The sequence below is a fragment of the Perca flavescens genome, chromosome 22 (genome assembly GCF_004354835.1).
Source record: "Perca flavescens isolate YP-PL-M2 chromosome 22, PFLA_1.0, whole genome shotgun sequence".
NCBI lineage: Eukaryota > Metazoa > Chordata > Actinopteri > Perciformes > Percidae > Perca > Perca flavescens.
Window position 1 is genome coordinate 2,735,032 of NC_041352.1, and position 5,936 is coordinate 2,740,967.

Sequence of the window (5,936 nt, forward strand, 5' to 3'; positions counted from 1 at the left end):
TTTCCACTAACGTCTGAGCAGCTGGCTCTTCACGAAGAGATAACATTCTCTGAATGTGATAAATGTCAAACGTACTGTATACATGAGATGCTACTTTCCTCAGCAGACACAGAAACAGTCCAGGTTGTAATATAAAGAATAATAAGCCAAATGTTGTGTGACACAGGTTTCATAGACTTGTAGTTCCCTCTAACTGCTGCCGCTGCTTAACACCTTATAATATATTTAGTGTTAAAGTACAAAGATATGGACGATTTAAAGTGCACCCAGTAAAACAGATCACATACTTGTCTTTTTAACATATTGTTTCATTATATGCTTACATAGAAAGGAAATACTTGTCAAATTGTGTATTATATTTCACTTTATAATTTGTTGGATTTCTTTTTATTTGGCCATTTTATATCTTACACTCAATTAGAACTATACTTTTGGATGAAAGTAGGCTATACAGCAAGAGAGGTTTACATCTGCTCATCCTAACCTAACAGAAGTCAGGTAAACAGGATCATAGTGGAGTTTTTAATTCAAGCTTCTGTGCTTTATGTGAGATCTTTCCAGCAGACAGAAACAGCTCATATGATCAACCTGAGGAGGGCCAGTTATGTGGAAAGAAGTCAAATTTAATTACCACACACAGCCACAACTGGCGGAATTTGCTTGTGGTGCAGCAGCATGGTCAGTACAGCTGAGTTTCTGATACATACTGTACAACCCACACAGACACACGATACACATCAACAGTAGACCTACTGTACATGCTGTACAAAAATGTGTTCTTTTGAATGAATTCAGTGTCCTTGTAGCATTTTGTAGCTCTGAGTGGGACGGAGCTGCAGTGTCAATCTAAATAGCCATCTCTGCTGGCAGAGAATCAGTCACCCTGAACGCTGAATGAATCAACACTAAGACACAGGGCCTATATGGAGACCCAATATCTAACTGTAAATCGAGGAATGTGTGTGTGTGTGTGTGTGTGTGTGTGTCTGTCGCATGCGCAGTACAGCAGTGGGGGCAGGGAGTTGCTACATCCCTAAAAGGCTTATTGATTGCAGTTGGCGTGAAGTTAATCGTACACAAACACATGTTAGAGATGAACGCCCAGGATTATATTTATTATAAACTTCTGAAAGAAAATACTGGGAACTAAGGATTTGGCCCATTCCGAACAGGCACATGCTTCAAAGCGGTTGTTTTTAACATTTTAAGGACTCAGCTCATTATTAGAAAACCGTTTTATACTGACTTTCACAATAATATATTATTGCATGTCATTTGTATTACCATCCCGTGCTGCCACTTTTCATCACAATGTCTTTCCAGACAAACAGGGGAGTTATGTGATTGGCTGTCAGCTATGCAGACCAAAGCAACAGCCAATCACAGAAATGGCTCTGTGCCGTTTGTCTTTGTTATTGACAGATAAAGACTTTAAGATGAAATGTCTCAGTATTGAATTAAAATAACAACTTTTGTGAAATAAAAACTAAAGTAATGTGAAAATATATAAAATATATTATTTAAAAAGCATATGACATTGTTTACAGAGGGGGCGGAGATTTAAGGCCTATACTGCAGCCAGCCACTGGGGGCGATCAAACCCTAAAGGCTGTAGTGCCCTTTATAGAGAGAGTGTGGCCAACTCAAATCATGGGTGCCATATTGGAGACCAACGTCAGATGACTCTACAGTGTAACCCTATGGGGCGAATAGGCTATCTTGAAATAAATCGCTTATTTTCATCTTAAACAGACATATCCATGTTATTATCAACGTTTGTCAATATGTAAAAGGCCCTTATGGAAATATTTCAATGTATATTTACCTTCTATATCTTAACTGGGCCTCAAAAAATGCCCATTGTAGTGAGTGACCACGTCGCCTAATAAGTCTCTGAGCAGTGTTTACCTTTCTAATGTCCACTAGCATACAGGCTAACTATAGCTAGCTTTGTGTGTAACGTAATAAAAACCCACCCATCTCAGATGAGCGAAGCTCAATATTTCATTCAATAAAATTATGGTACAAAAGGAGCACTAACACCACAGGTCTTATGTTGACAACGTGGACGCAGATATAGGAAACTCCGAAGGTGTAATATTTACCTAACAGGCTAGCTAGGTAACGTTAGCAAACATCGGCGTAGCTGTCTGAACTTGTGAAAAGCCGAACAAGCTGTGTTTCACTTTCCCTCCAATATTATTATGAACATAATAAAGACACCTGGATTTTGTCCACACCAAAAGCCATATGACTATGGCAAGATCACAAGCACTTAGGTACATGGAGTGCTAGCGAAAAAGCTAACGCTAACATAAGGCATGGCTAACTTAAAACTTCATTCATTTCTAAAGCAGTGTTAGAACTTTTTTGACAGCATGGTACACATTAACGATGGTATTACTATATTTGTCCTATGTAATTTGTTATCATATCGAAGAGAGAAATTGACATTTACCTCACACAATAATGAGTAGTCACTTTTTTCACCTCTTTTCACCTTCAGCTCCCATACTTTTTTCCTTTTTGGTTCTGTCTTTCAGTACAGCCAAATGTGCAACAGTTGGGCATTTTTTCCGTGATTTATGCCATTTTTTAAATAATTTATTACATTTTTCCACTATTCCCTGCACTATGTCAATGGGAATCAGATGAATGTTGGTATCCAACATGGAGTCCACGAAACACATGACCACCTCGGAACCAATTGCATAACGGGATAGCTCAGAACACTGGATTCCCTAGTTGGCCAAACTCTGTCTGATATACAGCGCTGAAAGGCTGATTTATGCTTCTGTGTCGAATTGACGGCATACTCCCTTCGAACCTCCCTTGACCACAAATGCTGTGATTGGTCAACTGGTCCTGTGTGTTGATAGTCGGTGTTTGAAGCAACCTACTGTGGAGAGTTGCAACATGCTAGTTCACTGACATAAGTTTTGCAAATAAACTCAGACATATTGGTTACAATGACAGGGTTATCCATTTGTAAAGAGTCTATTTGTCAGTAACGTAAATTAACACTTCGCTAGCAAGCAGTTGTGCTAAAGTTTGCTTGCTAACATAACATAAACTGACTGGCAGACACCTCGCAAATAACCTCAGACTTGTTTTCTGGTTACAGTAACTAGGTCAATGGATTTTATTGTGTCTGTTTCTCCAAAAAAGGGTCACGACGCCGTAGGAGCGATGGCGTACCTATGGCATGGATTTGACGCAGAAGCATAAAACAGCCTTAACCCTTTCCTCTTCACTTATATAGTCCATGCATCAACCCCTGGTATGAAACCCATGTCCAAAATAGACATACATTCTGTCATTGTGTTACTTATGGAAGCAATTATAGTAAAAAAATAAATGATTTCTCTTGTTGCTGGGGACCCCCAGGAACCACCTCAAGGACCCCTGGGGGATCCCACCTTGGGACAAACTGCCTTAGGCAGTTACATGCGCCGAAACTACAACAGATGTGTAAAAGAACAACAGTAAAACTCAACGGAGTAAGGTGGATTTGAGCTTGTCAAAACTTTGCAGATTATGATTCTGAAAACAATTAACAACCTAGAGTTTTGACAGGGCAAACCTGAGTAGCATTTCTCCCTAAACAGAGTATGTAGACACTAAAGTCTCTCCAATTCATACATAATTCATGGTTAAGCCTGTGCTGGATGGCTGGAAGGCCTTGTACTGTTTGTGGCCCACTGTTATAACCATATGAATAATTAAAGACAGAGGTTTCCTCTCCATTGCCATACAGTGTGTACCATGGTAATTTACACAATCAGGTTGAGATACAAAATGGAAGGTTTATATTGCAGCAGGATCAAGCAGTACTTGGAAGCTCCCATATACTCTTTGTGGCAGCTGGTGTTGGTACACCATATGTTATATAAAGTTTCTCAGCTGGCCAGGCCTTCATGTTGCTCATCTGGGTGTACTTTCCCAAAGTGAGGTAATGTTTTTCGGTCTGCTCTCCCAAAACTCTCAGAGCAAATCATTTTGCAATGTCATGTCAAGTGGGGTTGTTTTGCAAGCTTTCATTCCAGAAAATGGAAACAACTCTGTCCTTCGTTTTCTTCGTTTGATCTGTGCCAGATGTTGCCCTCACTCTGAATTTTGTCCTTCGCTCAGTGTGTCCAGCAAATAAAAAACTGTTGCTTGCTTTCAGTCCTTTTCAACAGACTCTGTGTCGCGTTGCTTAGCCATGATGGAAACCAAACAAAAACATGTGAGAGAAATGGTGGATGATGATGTCAGATACAAGGGTTGGATAGCCTCTTCCCCAAGCCCTTGACCCATTTTATTGAGATGCTGGAAACATTCTGTCAAATTCCTCAGTGGAAAGACCACAGTGGTTTAACAACAGCTGGATCTGTGGTCAGCTGAGAAACTGTAGATGAACCATTGTGTAGAGAGACAGCTTGTGTAACACGGAGGAACTAGCTTCAGTAGACAATGGAGGGATCCTGCTACTGGCTGAAAAATATCATCCTTTGTCAACAGAAATACAGTGTTCCTGCAATGGCCTCAGCTTGATTGCCCTCAAAGATAAGAGGTTATCCTGTGCATCAACATTAGTGAAAGCTGTAGTAACATATGGTGTATTAGTACTTCTGTGGACTTGTTTTTACCCTGTTTGTATGCACAAAAAACAGTGTCAAGGATTGTTATCAATTGGTAATGCTAACGATGCCTATTCCTGGGTAGAGCTAACCCCACAATGAAAAATTCGACTTGTAAATGGATTGCATTCAACTCGGTTGTGACGTCATTCCCAGCTCCAGCTTCCGAGTTCCAAGTTAAATGGAATGCACTCATCAGTCGCCCTAGTAGTTTTTGCGTTGTGTCACACACACCATGGCCAATTGTCAACCCTTGTCGGCTTTTTTCGGCCCTCATAATTACTCGTATAGGTATATTCATTTCAACATGTCTTTTAAAAGCTCCACATACACCTTACAAAATAAACAAATACAAAATTGTCTTAGCAGAGGGACCAGGCATAGATTCTGTGCTGCAGCTGGTTGATATGGGCAAACGCTGTTTTGTTGTAGGCTATGTGTCATAGCAACGCTTTATATATCCAGTTTTCCCTTTTGAATGAAGAATAGATTACCTCTGCCCCTCCCAAACACTTACCCACCATGCACCCAAAAAACTGCAGACTCTTTCTCACCTTGTAATCCTCCTGCTGTTAAACATGGAATCTTATCTTATTCATATGACAGATAAGGTGGGGTTTTGTTAATTTATCATAGAATAAAGTCATTTTCACTATAAATATTTGAAATGTAATGGCATACGTGTAATAACATTATTAATATCTGCATTCCCTTAATGTCTGCTGGTTCCAGGGCCCTGAAACTGTGCGTGCTGGCTTATTGGCATGGCTTATTTGGACACTTAAATTGAATAAAATCATCATTAATGTAATAGTCTCCTGTGGTTTATCTGCAAAGTCAAAATATCTGCTGTGAAAAAGGCTTATTATACACATGCAAACAATATGTCAGCTTTTCCGTCAACAGGTTGTGTTCCAGTGGCAAAAACATGGTGTGTAGTTACTTGTTATTTAACAGGTAACTTGAAAGACACATTTTCAATTCAAGCTTGGCAATTACGTTTATATGGCGAAATTTCTGTTTTTCTATTGGAAAAAAATCACCCATTTATTTTCGCAATGCTTCCTGTTCACTTGAAATCTCTTAACTTTGTGAATTAAAACAATTATATGAGAGGCACTGTAAACTCAACCCATTCATGAAGGTTATACAGAATGTTAATAAACTGGGGAACTTTATTAACGGATCTTTATTTATTTTATTTTTTTATAAAAACGGATCTACCAGAGGTCATGGAGGACATTTTGACGTCACATGATTTGGTTCGAGTCCGTGCGTGACCGTATACAGTCGTGACCGGCGTGACCCCGCCAC